The following is an 18,472-nucleotide window of genomic DNA, read 5'->3' as shown; positions in this document are numbered from 1 at the left end:
AACATAAGCTAGCGTTACTGCAACTGAAGTCGTCCATGTCATGCAGCTTTATCGCTCGCTCATATGGAACATATAAATACAAACAGAAGTAAGACGATCGTGCGAATTCGCTGATCAATCCCAGTAGTCGAAAACATTAAGGCAGATGTAAGCCGATTAGCAAAGTCAATCACGCTGTCCTGGAGTACGTGTGACCAATGGAGAGATTCTCCGACAATTGGCTCTATAATGACAGATTTAGACAGCAGACGCCCTTGCCATGCTTTATCAGTGGCAAGAAGTGCCTTCAACAGAGATATCCCGAACTGTGTTTTTGGCCCTATACTCTCGATAGCTCAGACAATCGAGACATACGGGTAAGTTTCGATAGTGGCGCATGCTGCGTCCGAAACTACCGCATCGCCCGACGATCAAAATGCACGTATCGCGGGTCTGGTCCACTGCATCGCGCTGTTACAACGATGATGCACGACGTGAATGGGCTCGAACAAGAACTAATGGCCGTCAACTTTCATATTCAAGAATTGGACAGAAAACCTCGGAATCAAGGGGCGCAAGGGAAACTAAAAAAGCTCTTCGTTCGAAGAGATCAAATACTCGATGAATTGAATAAGCTGTACTCTGTATTCGGCCACACAAGAATCTACCGTGCCCATCCAGGAATATAGTTCTCTGGATCAATTGACTGGACGAAATTGGAACAATTAAATCATGTGGTGTATTTAATTGTTTCAGGTGGATCGTCGTTTTTCCATGTAAACCGCTATCACGCACTCTCTATCTGATGTTTTGCGCATGCGTGGCGTTTGATTTCTATGCTTCGGTGATGACGACTCTCATAGTAGAAACTAGCCTAATCCAAAATGTGTCGATAATGAATTGATGGAAAAAAAAATCAGACACTGCAGAATGGTGCGTTGCCAGGCAAGCAGCTGCGGTGTATATTCTTTCTCTGTGTAGTAGTTTATTACATAGCATTGTTCGACTTGCTTTATTATGGAACGTACGTGCATTGGAGGTTCACTGTACCGCACCTAATACCGCACCCCAAAAATAGAAAAATACAAATAGCGTGATACCCTTCAATTATATCGTCATGACATTTGGACCGTGTGATTAGTTGTAGACAAGTAAAAGTAGCTGACCTCAACTTTGAACGAGAGTGACAGTGTGTTATTACTACTGAACAGTATAAAAAACGGTGATCATTAGTAAAATAGTGAAAACATGATCCTCTACGGGCAATCTTCTGGATTCCAAGCTGGTTCATTATACGAACAAGTTCTGTTGATGATGCTTTGACTTTTGTATGTGTATGTAATGTGTGCAGTATAGTGCAACAGAACTCGAGTGAGGTAAAGTGTCGGGAAATCGATAAAGCAAATTTGAGAAAAACAAAGGACGCAATGAGACCCAAGCAACTGATACTTAAGTGAAACGAAATATGGAACGGGACCCACGTAAACAAGATTCAGGTCTATTATCAATGTGAGTGCCTAAAATTATATTGAAATTCTGTGTTTGCAACATGTCTTCGTTTTGCATTAGTAAATTGCATACTGTAAATAGTACGCCTAGCAACGTAAATATTATTGAATGCTTAATCAACGTTCACGTATGCCCGACGTATCACGCAACGTACCGGCAAAGATATCTTTTGTTTAAGCATGATTTTCTGAACTTGACATATGTATTGAATGTAGAAAGCTTGTAGACTGCTTCCAGGGGTCTCGATCGCAACAGTTCGAGATCAGCTGAAGAACGAAGGAAGAGATAGAAGAGGCCGTGAAACAAAGTGCACATCTTGCGCAAGTTTATATATAATAGTGTATTCATCAGCATGCGTTGCCTATCTACATTCCCAAACCTTGCTTGTCTTCCGGCGGGATTCACTTAGGTTTTTTAGCCTCGCAATGAAATCCACACGGAACAACAATAGCGACTTTAGCCAAATGGTTGTACTTAGGGGCGCATACTACGAAAAATGTTTTGCAAGGGATTTGCAATATGAGCATGACTTCCTGGTGGAAAAGGTTCCTTTCGTATCGTTGTACTTCCAAGAGTACTACGATTATGTAGGTAGAACGTTGCATAGATCGTGCTACTCTCTAAAAGTTACAGAAATTACATCATCACATTCTATACATACGCTCGCTTTCCCACAATCACCGTTCTTGTTTATTGACGGCGTATACCAAGATCATTTGTTAGGCTTGCAGTACATAGACAGAGCCGCATGTTTATTTACTATGCACTTCTGGAAGCAACAAAACTAAACAATTTTTCATACATCAGCACTTATGTGACCTTCACTGACTTAATTGATTGTCGATATGTATATTAGTAAAAAACCATCTACTTTACAAGTACACTCGGAAGTGGTTGTTTTATTGTCTATGTAGCTGTAACGGGCTTAGGCTCCCAAAAAAATCGTAAATAAGCGAATCGGTTCTTCTGTTTGAAGCTCCGCTCTTTTTCCTATATTCTTCCTAGCAGTGTGCACACGTATATCTGACAATTTTTTCCACTCCATTCGTAAGACAGGCACGATATAAGCGCCTTATTGAATTCTGAATCAAGAATTCACTGCTATGGTAAAGATTTACGCCAGAGAACGTTACTTGATGCTTAGGCTCCGTTCTTCCTCCATTTTTATTCTGTTGGCTCCGGTCTTTACTTTGAAAGAGCTGCCATAATACAGTTACAATGAGCGACGTGCGCAACGCTGGTCTGGCGATACGTTTCTGCAGAAGAATCTGCCACCTGAAACGAGGTAAATGCCGCGTGAAGGGATGCATGCAAACACGACGCTACCGCAGAGAGCAGACGGCACAGTGAAGGGTATAGGAAGGCAGAGATCGACCAGCCAGCCGTACACACCATCGTCTTCTTTGCTGCTTCCGGTTCGACTTTCCGCGAGTGAGAACTTTCAATCTGTTCCCCGAGTCACGAGGTTGCGGGACTCCGCATATTTAGCGTTATTTTACTTATGCTTCAATGTGTTGCCTCTCAAAGGCAAAAACCAAGTGGTCGACTTCGCAAAGTTTTATTTTTAAAACGACGTTTTCGAAAAGCTCTAGCCGAGCTGAAAATTGAATAATCGAGCATATACAGAATCCAAAATTCTTTGACAAGTATATCGGTCGATTCGTCCTCCGACACATGAATATTTCACCGTTTCTAAGAATAAATCAAGTAATTTCATGGCGTTTCGTGAATCATCTCTAGCCTCGGTATGCGCGGCAAACAATGGCACCGCGAAAAGTCCTAACGAAAATAGCAGAGGACATAGGAAGACACCTTATTGTTCACGAGGAGGGAAATTTCACGGCAGTTAGCAGAAATAATGCGTGGTGGGGTATGTGTGCCATTTACAGTGATAACAAGCTAGATTCATAGGAGAATGGGGTTATTAACACTACCATCGAAATTATCTAGTTGATGTCGATACTTAGATTAGTCAATAGAGTAAATGCTTGTTTATCATAGGGACGCGTACGTGGTGGTTTAGGTTCGAATCTGGGCATAGACACACTTGGTTTCGCACAGGAAGCGTTCCATCCGTCTAATGGAATGTCTGACAGTGATGCCGGACGTAACACTCGAAATACAGAACAGCTTTATCGACGTTTAAGGAAGCTTCTTTGGGCAAACGAAGAACATAATGATTTATATTTCACTCGTAGTAAATTATGGGTTTTTATTCCGCGATTAGCGTAAGACTATATATTTCAGTCTAATTATGGATGTCAATACAAACATACTGGCGTATCACTGTTGCCTTTGATGTACGATGCGAAATTAAATTTCACAAGCGGAGCTAGCGTGTCATCGCTGTTTGTAAAAACATATCACAAGCGGAGCTAGCGTGTTATCGCTGTTTGTAAAAACATATGATTCAAAGGTTACCGTACCAAATGGTACGTCTCAACAGAGAAGATGCACGGAAGCCTTAACTAAGTCACTTTTATTGAAAGACTATTTTTTCCATGTCCTTTTCTTTAATCATATATGATGGGTCCACGGAGCACACCTCATCGTTGACCCCGTCCCACTGAATGTTTGGTATTGCTCTAGCTTACGCATAACATAGCGATCTAGAGTAATTTCGAGACCGCCACATTCAACTATTAAGTCATTTATCCAATACATTACGTAGGATGGTAAAAATCTTAATCTCTCGGGTAATATAGAACTGATCCGTTTCTTTCGAATCAGATAATGCGTGTGAGCTTATATGGCTTAGAGTATGCCGAAGGGTCTACGTCAAGTCAATCCAGAGCAAAAAGTCTGATAGCACGCTATGCTGATGAAACCCCATTTTTCAATCTGAGCAAAAATCTAGGGTCACCACAGATCACAGAAATGGGCTGAATAGGTATGCGTATTTCACTGGGAAGCCGTTGTTGGTAAACGAACTAAGCCAAAACCAAAGTTAACAACTTTAACTTTCAACTGCCGGTCAGGAGCGAAAAAGCTAAGGATATCACATGTAAGTTCCTAGGGCACGTGAATGGAATATTGTTAGTTAGAAAAAGCTCATACGAGGCCACATATAGCGATGAATAGAAGCAGAGGTCACCAAGAATTCGCAAAAATATTTAACGAGTGACGGCATAAACGATGACAGTATCTTGCGCGCGAGCGTGTGCACTATATAAACCGCATACACAGCGGTGTTTTATACGCAATGATTTGTTATTGTCTGATTGACAATCGTCATTGGTCACGATTTTCTGGAAAAACTTCACAAAAATTAGGAATTTTTCAGAAACGTAAAATCGAATTGTTTTTTTCTGGTCCGAATAGATACTTCATTGTATCCTGGACGGAATATAAAGATACGGCTTTAAATTTTTTGCCACGATTCTGTTAGTCAAACAGTCAAACCTTGAGTCTTTCCACGACACCGATCAATAACTGACGTAGAAACCCATTTGTATTACACTGTGATGAAATAGGTTACCTTTTGATTTTGTAACGTCTAGGGTGAAGTGTGCATTGGACGTGAAACTTTTACACCGATACGGACAGTGACGCACTTTATGAATATTCACCGCAGTTAATCCTCATGCTGGTTTGAAACTTTGAAGTTCGTTGTTCGTTGCAGGGTACCCCGGGCCACAGAAGAGAGGAAAAACATCATACAGCATGCCATGCATTGATAACACTGCCAGTCGTAAAGCGAAAGCCAATAACCCAGATCTTAGTGCTATTAAACGCAAAAAGTCTATGAATGGCTAGTAATTTTTCTCCACTCAAACATTCAATTACAGGAGCAAGCGACTGACCTATCGAGTAAATTGGTTAACACAAAAATCCTGTATGAAGGAACACGCATTTCCCCCGCATTCATTGTGTCATTGAACGAACTAGTCCTACAGCTGGGCGAACGACAGCAGGCAATGAGATCACTCCCTACACGTCTTTTATCTCCATCTCAAACACCAAATGCTACGAGCGAGCGAGCGAGCTAGCTACATGAAATATGCGAATATCTACTGTAAGTACATAAAATGAAGTCTGCCTCTTCAGCCCATCGATGCATCTATATAATGCGCGTCAAACAACAAGTTCGAGTAGGGTAGTTTCATTCGGATACAAAGTAACGCAGTGGTGTCTAGCGTCCATCTCAAGTACAAACAATGGATGTAGACCATAATGGCCGCGTTTTTATGACTGCAGAATCGTTTAGACGGAATTAGCTAGAGGGGGTAATGAAAAACCGCATCAAAAAATATATTGTTGCTAGAGTGACGGCTGCCAAACCACTCGCAGCAGAGGATAGTTCCTTTTGTAGAGGGCAAGAGACCTCCTGCTAAGATCTAAACATGAGTAGAGTAACGGAACCATTACCTAGCTAGTGAATCGTATGGGCACTGAACATGCTAACGACCAGCTCGTACTATATCGGCCACGGTAACCGATTAAATTCTCAGAAAATAACGAACACGTTCATTGAGATTAATGATTGCTCGCTCACACTGCTTTTGATCTTCTCTGATATAGTCTCACGACTTCACACTATGGTCGGCATAATACTGCCTGAAAAATATGTACCCCACACTCGTGTTAGTAGCGGATTTGAAAACGATGAGGTTTCTTAAGCGGTGGCAGTACAAACAGTATTGATTAAGCATGATAGACCGTTTCTAGTTGTCGTTGAGCGAGTCACGCGTCTGCTTTCGATTGCCTTAGCTTCCCGGGAAAGCTTTTCCATGCGTCTAATATGTCATCGCCGTGAGTCTCGTTTACTAAAGCGCAGACGGCTACTTCAGCACTAACACGTTTCAGGTTATTAAAAACTTGTTATTGATGATTGTGTGAGGCGGACGATGACTTCATAATTGATGTTATTGTACTTGTCGACTAATGCTCTCTATTATGGACAACAATATTGCCATCTTGCGTTCGAATCCGAGAGGTAATCTAAAAATGAAAATGTTTGAATTAAAAGCAAGTGTGCCCAAAAGGTACAGCATCAGTGGGGGGTAATGCCCGGACGCGCGGGTTAGTGACGGATTATTTATCGTCCAAATACGACAATTAGCTGTTGGACATAAACTGGTGTAGTTCCTAGGTAGGCTCAGCATGAGAACTGACATAGAGATTCATCGCTGTTTCAAAGTAAAATAGGTTCCTTACGTACATGACAATAATGATATAGGAGGAGTTAGGCCAAGCCGAATAAGAGCACAATTTGATTGAATATCCATCCTGTTTGAGATATCTTAACATGTTGTTTCAAATGGAAGTGCCCCCTTAATTTATCTAATTTGTTTTTAAAAGGACCGCTCGTGTAGGTGGTGATTGCGTGCATTTACTAGACATAAGACCTACGTTCCATTTGCGTCCACTTTATAATTACGCTTACTGATTATCGGCCAATTCTACCTCTGCCCGGTGGTATGCTATAATAAATGTCCATGACTTACGACTAAAGACTTAAAGTTAAACTTATTAATAATTAATCAGGATTAGTTCGCAATAATTCATCCCGACTTTTTTAAGAAATGCAGAAAATTATTAGTTATCTAATTCTCTATATATATGTAGCTGCCATCGATATATATCGATGAAAAATGGTCATGTTAGAATTAACATTTTAGTGGAGGGTTGTACCAGTGGCAAGCAGCGAGTAAGATGCCTTTTCTTTTTCGGCGTTAAATTTTTTTGGCCTGATTTACCCTAAAACTAGAACAGTCAGCATTTTAACTACAACCGATGCGTTGGCCCATATCTGGTATTCGATCAACGATAGACGGTGATCCCGAAGTTAGCTGACTGCCTGGCCAGCTGATGGATGCTGCGAAACTCTACTGTACTAATTTTCTTTCGATTTACTATCATACACGAAAAAAGCACATTATAACGTGTACATATGTTTTCTCTCGTATATGATTTATATATGCTTATATGTATTCACGAATTTCCAAATTTTTTAATTGCTTCAGCAGGTTGAGTTGCGCGCAATAACGCATCACCGTCCCTACGTTTCGAGTTTTACATCCGGTATTGCCGTTAAGCATTCCCGACGGCTGGCTCCCAGCACGAAATGGAAGTGTGTCTAAGAGCCTAAACTACAACAATCTCTAAAACTACCAGGAAAATACGTTACCAAGTAAACTTTCATGGAAACGTATGTCCGCACGTCTGCCAATAACACGAATGCTGTCATACAAAGTACATTGCTTTGGATAGATGCTTTCCATTGTTTTCCTTCTTATTGATGCAAAGGCGTATAGCGTTATCCTATTAAAAAAACTGCAATCCACATGAAAAATTTACATGTAGGGGTGTGATTTTTATAAAATGGAAAAAACCGCAGGTAATGATGCTATGATGAACATACAACACATATGGACGAATGCGGTGCGAAGCTGCTGAGTTTGATCTGAATTATGACAGATGTCTACCCCCGATGTTGACGCGAACTGAGCACGAGTGTCACCGAAACAACTTACATTATAATTGCAATCCGATGAAGTAATAGGCTTTGAGGTAGGAGTTTTGTCACGATCATGATTCTTTCGGGTGTTGGATTCTGCTCTGTGTTTGGCTTCCGTCTTTCGTTTTCATTGGCCTCGAGATAATTGCCTATTATCTGTTTATAATATGAGCTGTTATTCAGGAGGTTCGCAGTAGAGAAATTTTCTAATTTTTCAGCTGAACATCGACATGTGTTCAGTGTTTCGTTTAACATCTGATACTGTTTAGGAGGCCAAATGTGTTTAAAAGACCGACTCCTTTCCTTCATATTGACCTAGGTTGTAAAAATTCGGCACATATTAAGAAAACTGCAACGAAGAGAAAAGATAGAACGCAAAAAATTGGTGTTAGCATTTCATTTCAATAAATTCCTGTTTCCTAAGCATTTACTTAATAAAGTTTCAACTTAGTGTTAAGCAAAATTATGTCCATAAAAGCTCCGTTTTGTCGGACGTTGACTAAAAGAGCGCGTCAGTCCAGCGAATACGCCCTAGCTGTATCCAGTCGAACGTATTCAGTTTAGCCTTACTGTTATTCTTCGGAAGTTGTTTCGCTGTTGTAATGAATGTTACATGAAGTTAAAGTTATTGCTTATTCAATGCACGGCATAGGTACGCCTTTCTTTCCGTACTGTCGTTCAATAAAACAAATTAGACCTCTAGTATACACTGGAACAGATACATCCAGCAGTGAGCTGTAATCCTTTTTTACTAAAGTAAATTTGTCCTACAAATCAGAAGTGAACACAGAGCATAAAAACAAACAAGAAATCTCACAACGTCCTCATCCTTGCTGCCGTGCTTATTGCTTATTGTAAAATGGGCAGCCGTTACCGGAAAGGGGCCGGGGCATAGGCTTTTGGTAGCAGGCGACAAAACGTATTGGAGACTGAGCTACCGCCAACTTTTAAAATATGACTGACGACGCGAAGCAGTCACTTGGACCTGGTGAAATGACGTTCCACATCCCGTTCGTGTCGCAATTTGACGCTTTCTCTCAACCACGAATTTATTTACTGAATCATCAGCAGGCAAATATCCAATGTAAAACTGTCAGTGACTGACGTGACAGTTGGTCGAGGTGATAATACTGCTATTCCGCCAGGAATTGTCTGGGTACGGGGGTTTTTTTTTGAAATGCGATACAGTAAGAAAACATCATCCAATACCGTCAAAAATGTAGAGACTCAATCGTGACAAGTGATACAGCGACTGAACATTTTTTTTTTGGGGCCTTCAATGAGTTTCAGCCAAAAATGCGATCCAGTAATCTAAAATCTAACCGGAATAAGTAATCACGAGTTACTAGACAAAAAAATTGTGTATATAAACATTCTTTTTCTGTGTTTATGTGAATATTTCAATACGAGCCAAATCGACACAGGCTTCACAGCACACAATATATGTGCATAAATAAAAGAACGTTTGCTCATCTTAAATGAGGCCCATCCATTTTGTCGGACCATCGAACCTCAAACATTACGATAACATCCTCGAGAACGTTGGTCGAGCAAACGCCTTCAAATATTCCGCAATCGGTTATTACTCTCACGGCCTTGTACAAATTGAACAAAAGTCTTCCGTGTCATAATTAATATGACTAATACGGTGAAGCTTAGAAGGTTGTGATAAGAATTTTCAGGAAAAAAGCGGTGTGACAATGTTTTTTTTTAATGAGCCTTGTTCTACACGTTGATTTTCATACAGGAAGAATCGTTCGAAATGTTTCGTCTGCATGATCACAGTTTTTACTGACTGGTAAAGCTCTGACTCACAACGTAGAGTTCATAAGCTGTGTTATTATAGTGTATCTAGATGACTGGAAGAGACCCGCTAATTTCTTCTTAGTGTAATTTACCGGGTCTGTCTTGTACGGACGCTCTGCCATTGCTACCGCTATAACATGCATTTAGACTGAATTAATCGACTAGCGAAGTTCTATACCGTCCTGTGATAGTTCAGGAAATAACATCTTCTAAAGCCGCCTAATGGCCTAGGTTCGGCTCCTGACGTAGACACACTTAATTGCGTATCATATGGAATGCTTAACGGCAATGCCAGACGTAAAACTCGAAACATTTAGCCATTATTGACTATGAGCTTGCTTTGGCGGCTGCGAATCTTTAAATTGGTAACAAGCGATTAATATTAAACGTATAATTATCTAATCTGATTATCTTTTTGTGCGAACGATAAGGTTGTAGGATTGGTAAAGGCAGTACCTGATTATGACGGTGAGCACAATACATTGTTTATTTCTGGGATGACTCACTAATGTTGGTTACGTTCTCTTTCATGAAGCCCACTCGCGCTACGCGGGCGCCGAACACTTGTTAATAGCATCAATCAGTGAGTTCTATTGAAGGAAAGTTAGCTCCTTCCATCTCGTATGATATCGATCTTTCCATTTTTCCCTTCTCGAGCAAAAAGTGAGACACCCTAACCTCCAAGTATAAAAAGTTTTTTCGGCTGTGGGCTGTGATATCGGACAAGATCTGAACAAGTACATGTACTAAGCAAGTACATGTATCTAAAGCCTTTTGATTCGAGTTGTTTACCTACGAAAAGACAACGAGTCTAATGTTCATTTCTTATATCCAGTATCGCAACGTTGGATAATAAAAGTTGCCATCTTGCTTAAACTTAGATAGGCGGGATCTCGCTTACCATTTTATTGCGACCACCGCGCTCGTAAAATTATGTCATAGGGCAGTAATAAAGTCGTCGCTACTGGTGTTTAGGGGATCGAAATTAAGTATGGCAAAAACTGTGTGGTTCTCACGTGCTGCTGAGCTACACTTGTGAACCATACTTCTGCAATGAACGGATTGCAAAAGTTCCTTTGCCAAGAGTGATTTATAAAAAATTTATACGAACCATTTAGATTCCGTAAATTGCACAGAAACCAAAAAGGATATTGTCAGTGCTTCATACCTCCTGCCGAGATTAGAATGCCAACGTTTTTCACGCCGGCATTAATCCAGACTGTTTCCTCTAAATTCACGTTTAGATCCAAGAACGCTTCTGGCTTGTGTGTTTCACGCGGCTTCATTATCGGCGAGTGCATTGGTTGTATTTATTACAGCCAGCTTTTTTTGTTTCGCTAAACTTTACAGCGACGAAGTTTAGGAGGTCACTAGCAGCAATTGTAAGCAGAACTTCTTTAACCTATCTCCAGTTTTCAGCAAACTATACTTCGAACTTTGGAGACGAAAGCGATGTATTCTATTCCCTCCTCTTAGCTCCTCTTCCACTGCTGTAATCTCAATCATGCATACAGTAAGCTCCTTTTGCGCGTGAGTGCACGATTACCTCTCATAGAAAATAGGGATGGCTATACGAGGCTGCTTATTAGCAAAATGGAAGGCAGTAATCTTCTTTTTCTTCTTTGCTCTGTTAGAGAAATGAGACAGCTGGAATGGCATACTGCTCTTAGTTGGCTGCATGTCAGAGCTTTTTTTTTCCTATCCTACGGACTCGCGTTTGCCAGGCAGAGTCGCTAGCCGGAGTTGTATAAAGCCGGTCCTGTAGTGTGATAGTTGCCTATACGCTTCCATATTTGCCATATGCAAATGCGTACGGTTTCCACCTGCAAACACCACTATAATGATAAAAGCACACGTGCCGCGCCTCGAAATGATGGAAGCAGCTATGTTCCGTGACTGTTAATATTGGTTTACGGTAGTGATGCCTGCAGATATCTCATTTTGCCTCGTTTGACTTTAAGAGGTTGCTTCTAGTGCTGCACGGACGATAGATCGACCGCCTTGCTGACCTAGATCTGTACTTCGTTCCAGAGGTGGTTTGAGGAGTCTGAGTTTTAGCTTACTGTATACTTTTTTCGGGCTTATACTGTAGATTGATTCCGTGTCACCGTACCATATTCTAACTACACGTTCGCGCGTGCATCTACTTGTCTTAAAGAGGTAATCCATGTCTTATAATTACTTCGCTTTCGTTACCGTTTATGTCTCATGTTGTTTTTCTGAACTCGGAAGCAGAACGATGGACCCGCCAGATAATTTGGCTAAATCATCCATTTAACCTTCTCTCATTGGTAAGAGGGTCCTGTCGTCTATAATGTTACTCGAAAACCTTTTAGCATTTCTACTTTTGGACATTTTGCAGTAATTTCTGCAGGGCAGAGCTAAAACGTGCAGGTCTGTCACCGGCATCAGATTAGCATGCAGCTAGCCCTTATGCAAAGACAGTAGACAACCCAGGCAGCCGTAATCAGAATGAGACCATCTCCTATTGTGTAGGTGCTCATCGACGCGATACGATTAACCTCTTCTTATTACCTAACCAACGTCGACATTTCGTTGCTGTGACGGAAGCCATTTCTCGAGGCCGCATTAAACCTCGTTCAATCTGCAGCCATATCTGCCTTTAAAACTAAGTAGTACTCTTAGTAGTAGAAATCCTGTAAAGTAACGTCCTTTGATAAGTAACTAAGCACTTTGTACAAAGTAATTTACTTTTAGGTGCTTTTTAGAGAAATAGTAAAAATACCGGTGATAGATTCAAGAAACAAATCTCAAGAAGGATCGCATCAATTACGGCTAAATCAATCCAGGTATTTTCTGTTACTTAGACGGCCTGAACACGCGACCCACCTGATGGACAAATTATCGTAATCATTCATGAGAAAAGCTAGATAATTACCCTTTTACACTGATGTGACAATTAATACACCATTGGGTCCATAGCAAATAAATTACTGCTTTATCTTCTGAGTGTTCGAGAGACATTCATATACTGTAAACAATAAGCTGTATGTATATATACGCTATAATTTTATAAGAAGAGCATCAATACTAGCCTTCCTATTTATCGATCACTCAGAATAACAGCTTCTTGAGCGAAGCTCAAAACGAAAGCTGAAGCATTTACATCACCATGAGACGACCCTCTTTAAAGATTTCTTTGACACAAATCGAGCGTTACGAGATGGACGCCTCATTTCAAACAACACTGGTCCGCCCCGCCAGCTGCGGCCGCTGGTCAAAATGACCATCTATGGCAAACAGTTCGGTGACATTTTCCAAGCGAACGTTTGCTTGTTCCCTGCCTGAACCCTTATTTTTAAGCAACCTTCGAGTGGTTTGATGGGTGTATTTCTCGCTACTCCATTTTTCCTTGTTTACATTCTTACGGTCTGTCCTGCCTATGTGCCTTCGAATGATAAGCTGTCGCTGCTCCAGTGGCACTTCGACTGCGGCGTTCCTGGTGCAGTCAGCCAATGACTGATTTCGGACCAACCTCCTCCATCAATTGTCAACTATTACCCACCCCGGAGGAAGGGATGTCTAAGGAGAAGGCTCTTTTAAATCATTGGTGGTAACGTTTTCTTTCTGATGACATGCAAATTAGCATTTGTTTCCACGACCATAATTCCGATTCAAAGATGCTGGGAGTTAGGCAGCTTGTGCGTCAGCCAAGCCTTCGCCTGGCAATCGTGATTTAAGCTCGTCCACCTCCTGTGCAATAGTCCGACAGATAACAGATTTCTCGGTCATTGTCGCGGGACTCGTCGCGTAAACGTTTGTGTTGGTGAAACTTGCACATCTTGCCACAGAATCGAACCCATCAGAACCGGCCAATTCAGAAAGAGGTAAGGGTAGACCCTAATAGTTGCGCAATAAAAAGGCATATGTGATGTACATGCTTTTTTGGTGTAATAATGTTTCTGTGTCTGGTACATATGTGCTGAATATTTTGCCCACATATACTGTGCCGTAGCATTAGAATTACTTCTTCGTTTAGTTGTCACAAATTAAGGTGACGCTAATATATCCCCAGTAGGAATGACTAATCGTTTGATAAACGGTTGCCAATGACAAGCTGTTTCGAGCAAAATTATCTACATAGATATTACTTGGATTGCTGAGTAATTTTCATAAATCCTTCTTACACTGCCGCCGTATGAATAAGCTCGAGTAAGTGCCCGAAAATGCTAGTCTCATTTAGTGCGCTTTTTGGGTTACGTCGTGGGATCACCTTATCTATTGATGAACACCAGTGAAGTACTCGTCGCCGGACACAAACGCTGCAGTGAGCAAGCGTAATCTGGAGCGAAATATTCCTATAGAACAATAGAAAGCTAGTTCAATTCTATCATAGGCTTCTCTCAATTAGGTTCCTTAAAAACTTCTTGTGAAAGCACCGAAACCTGTTGTCTTGTGGGCTTTTCAATTGGTCTCCTTCTCGAGCAAAGTGTCATAAAAGAATAATTCTAAAGTAGCAAACATGACAACCACAATGATAAAGCTTCAGTACAGATGAAGATGAATTATGATTTCACACAAAATACGAACTTGGCCCATTTTGAATGTAGACTGTAGAAAGTAATAGGCAAGCATGGGTCGAACACAATTTTCTATACGTCAATATATACGGCTATCACGGTGAATATCAATGACAGGTAGCGATATAGTTAACAGATGCAAAGGTATAAGCCTGGCCTGGTAGTCTGAGTGCAATAATAGGAGTCCCAAGCGGCGTTAACAGTAGCCAGTAAGTTCCCTTCAACTAGACTTCAAGTTATCTTCTTAATTTAAATTTGGCATACGTTACCCTTTGACACATTGCGAATTAGCCTATCTAAAAGTGGATTCAACACGCCTGTTATTATTACTATTTTTTAAAAATATTTTTGGTAGTAAGAATCACCTTTAAAGTGTCTCATGGATGCTTAGAAGTTAGTCTACCCACAACTATATATATAGTTTATATATAGGTTTATATAGAGGTTTGAATATGTTATATTTTTGATAGTCGATAGTATCCCTTTGTAACCTTCTAATATCATTCGTTCTAGGGATTTAGCAGTCATCGTAATGTCGGTGACGTGATCTGGACATGCGTTATATAGTGACATGGTTCAGCGACGGAAACGCCAGTAATCTCATGAGATGTAGCACGTCCGTCCATCCGCAGGAAGCAGATTGAACCGAAAATCACCGGGCATCCATCTTCAATTGACGGTCCCACTTCGGGTTTTAACTGTTCAGTTTAGACTAACAAGTCTTGAATTTCGCTTGAGAATATCCGAGCTCATCGGGTGCTGCCTGTTGAGACCTTCGTAGTACCTAAAGAACATTTGTAGGCTTTCTCAAATTCGGCTGGGCGGCAAAGAGTCATAATTCAGTTTCGGATTTTTTTGTTCGTTCGGCCAGAATAACTGAGGAAGTTTTCGAGAACAATATACTAGCTAGTTCGGTAGAAATCTCGTACCGAGTCGACCAACGAATGCGTTTCTGCCCAACGATTGATCAATACTTTACGTAGTTTACGAGCGATCCATGTATCGGGGCTACGACGACAATCTGAAGAGGAAACGACTAGAGAGGGCCACGTCTGAAGGAGCATCAAAGGTTTGCATATTGTAATTTTGATGCCCTCGTTGATTCAATAGGTCGCCCAATTAATGCCTTCCTTTGCCTGCCTGAACGAAACTCAAAGGCAGAATTCAAATATTCCTGCAACCAGCTAGGTTCACTTTTTGGTTATGAACGGCGACAAAGAGCCAATATGATACAAAAATTTGTTCGTTGCCAAGTAAATGCGTCACTTCCCAATATAGCTATTATCATATCGTTGGCTCATTTCTAGTGATTTATTTACGCGGTTCGTTTACGCTGCGTCTACACGCCTTTGATAAAGGACAATGGGGCGTCGCACTGGAATCATTTGTTGTTAGACACAAAAACTTATCTTTGCCTTTAATCAATTTCTCAGTGGACCGCCATTTTCTCACACTGATGAATCGGTTCGTGTTGAGCTCTTCTGTTTTCCATATAGCTTAATTTATGCCATGGAGGTGATTGTTACCTGCCACGGCTGTTTCTCAGGCGGCTTCCTATAGGTATGAACACTAAGCAGTGTCAATGACGAAACCCGCCACATTGTCAGGCGCGTAGTTGCTGACGCACGCGAACTTATATACATTTATTATCTATATATATAATAAATTTCGACATTGCCTGCGGCGAATACACCATTATACACACATTCAAATACAATAGCACAGGGAGCAAACAAGTAAACCTTCAATAATGGCCTGAACATGGCCTGTATTGTCTGTGTGCGTCTAGGACATGTCTAACGCCAAAGCAATCGTTAGTATTCGAATTATCTGTAAACAAAGCTACTCGTATGGCTTTTCAGTGTTAGATCAACGACTTCATCGGCGCAGATAAGACGACGGTGAGGACAGGCTGCGCCAGACGTAAGTAGATATGTATGTATATTTCTCAAACACAATTTGCTACCTTAGTGCGTTGCCAAGCTTCCCCTCCACGATGCATGTCAATTTTGGGCGTGTCTACTGGACGACCTGACTATAAAAATAAAACAATCAAGTTCAGCGGTCTTTTCTCGTTTGGATCTGAAGAAGGACTGAGCACTCTTAATCTACACTAATGTACTAAAATAATAAGGGCTTTTGATTTACGGAATGTCACTTATGTCTGTCGAATTATTATGGCTCGAAAGTTTACTATAACAATTTGAGGTCGCGAGTCTTGCGCTGTTGTGCCGCATCGACACCTAGAGATGAACGTGCTAGTACTTCAGCAAGAAGTTTCTTTGATCAATAATCATATATTCCTGTCTTGCTTCGCCCGTACACAAGACAATACTCTCGTTAACGATGCTGTCATAATTTCAGCTAATGTCAGCCAAGCATTTCTGGGGGCTCTTTGGGACATACATTTTTTTGCCGTTTTTCCCGGCAGCGCTTAACTACTCCTCCGTAGATGGCTGCCGGTGGTAACACTTAGATCGAGTACTTACGGGTTTGATAGTGACATGAATAAAATGTGAATCAAGAGCTAGCAGCTTTCGCGATGGTTTACGTCTGAGAACGTGATATCGACACTATGCAGTAATGGCCTGCAAACTAGGGTGCTTAGTTAGAATTAAAACTTTCGACCAATGACGAGGCTGTTTGCACCATAAGCAAATGGTAGACTCTAACGCAGTCGTCAAGTGCATGACATGCTGCTGCTGGCGGGTCGAATACCGTCACGATTCGAATACTAACACTTTGAAAGTTAAGCCTTATATCTGCGTCCAGAGATAGAAATTCTATATCTTGCTTAGGGAGACCCTTGCGTTTGAAACGGTTTCAGATGCAGAAAAGTCACAATGATTTCTGACATCTCGACGATCGCAGCTGAGGACAGTCTATTATGCGATCTGACGATGTAGTGAGCCCTCATCTTCGTCGCTTCATGATGTTAAATTTTGCACATCACTCAGAAGAACTGAGCGGTCATTTCAAGGAGTATCACTTCAATAGCCATTTATTGACTGTCTGAAGAGTTCAAAAACATAACGACGCTGGCTGCAGCAGCAGCGTCAAACGTTTAAGAACCCAGTTCGCACACCGTATTCCTCAACTACGCCGTTGGCCAAATAGCACTTCGAACCGTTAGCAAAGCTTGGTCAGAGAAAAGTGAAATAAATGAACGCATCCCCGTCAGCGATTGTCAATAGTCCACACTGCACACGTTCACCTGAGATCGAACATCGTAATAGCTAACTTTTACGTTTACTGACTGCGTACATGAAATAGTTGCGTGTTTTGCCTATTGTCACTATTTTTTGTATAGCTATTTTTGAAAGAAATATACTTGCTAATTTCAAAGAACTGCTATCTTTCCTCAGATTAATTTATTAAGAATACGTTTTGATCAACATAATTGACACACCAAGAAGCTGTACTGTCGGTTGGCTTAGAAGATGGTCTATTGTTCCCATGGAGATGGTTTAAACTTTTTCAGTTCAACATACCTTGATTAAGCCCTTAAACTTTTTCCTAAGTTGTATTGTAAGTCACTTTTACAATGACTAGTGAGGGCTTTCCATCTTACATGTAAATTTAGGCCGAAAAATGGGGCCAAAGTTTGCTTGCACTATGTCCTGTGAAGATATACAGCACCATTTTCTGTTAAGCAGCTAAAGACAGAGTAAGGCAGAGCACCGTTTCCATCGTTAGACGACGTAGGCATAGATCACAGGGCAATCACTCAAAACGGTCAGACAAAGCACGACGAACAGAGTGAGAAAGCAGGATAATTACCTGCGCTTACATGCTATTACTTAGCCATGCAAAATGCAGTCCCTAGCCGTACAGAAGATCTTTGTAACTGTAGGATCCGGATAAGGGCACAGAATAAGGCTGCCATTCGTAAGAATAAGCTGACAAACCAAGAGTTCTGTAATCAATTTTTGAAAAGAAACATGGAACTTTGTAACAGTAAGCGACACAGATTCTCTCACGAAGTAGCTATAGACTACAAAGTATTGCGCACGTTTTTCATATTATTGAAACAGGTTGGGTAAGAAATACAATCTCAGTTTCACTAGTCACTAACCGCCTGCTCGCTGTGCAAGGAGTTCACGGCGGTTGATGAAAGCCATATTCTCACTGACGTTTCTTTTGACGGTTAGAGTCCCATTACACTACGAAACCGTTT

General features: G+C 41.1%; 1 long non-coding RNA gene across 3 annotated transcripts; it reads left to right on the top strand.

Annotated features, from left to right (window-relative positions):
- The first annotated feature begins 102 nt into the window (after window positions 1–102).
- Window positions 103–18,365, top strand: LOC111270831 (uncharacterized). 3 transcript variants are annotated; one of them, XR_015315094.1, is made up of 5 exons: window positions 103–1,488; window positions 13,178–13,602; window positions 14,809–15,364; window positions 16,158–16,218; window positions 17,123–18,365. It is a non-coding gene; the product is annotated as an uncharacterized LOC111270831 (long non-coding RNA). The 3 variants fall into 3 exon arrangements; XR_002686495.2 differs by lacking the exon at window positions 13,178–13,602 and adding an exon at window positions 5,277–5,503; XR_002686496.2 differs by lacking the exon at window positions 13,178–13,602.
- The last annotated feature ends 107 nt before the right edge of the window (window positions 18,366–18,472 follow it).

This window comes from Varroa jacobsoni, unplaced genomic scaffold (assembly GCF_002532875.2).
Source record: "Varroa jacobsoni isolate VJ856 unplaced genomic scaffold, vjacob_1.0 contig00133, whole genome shotgun sequence".
NCBI classification, from domain to species: domain Eukaryota; kingdom Metazoa; phylum Arthropoda; class Arachnida; order Mesostigmata; family Varroidae; genus Varroa; species Varroa jacobsoni.
Note: the sequence above shows the minus strand (reverse complement) of the source record. Positions and strands in the feature narration are given on the sequence as shown.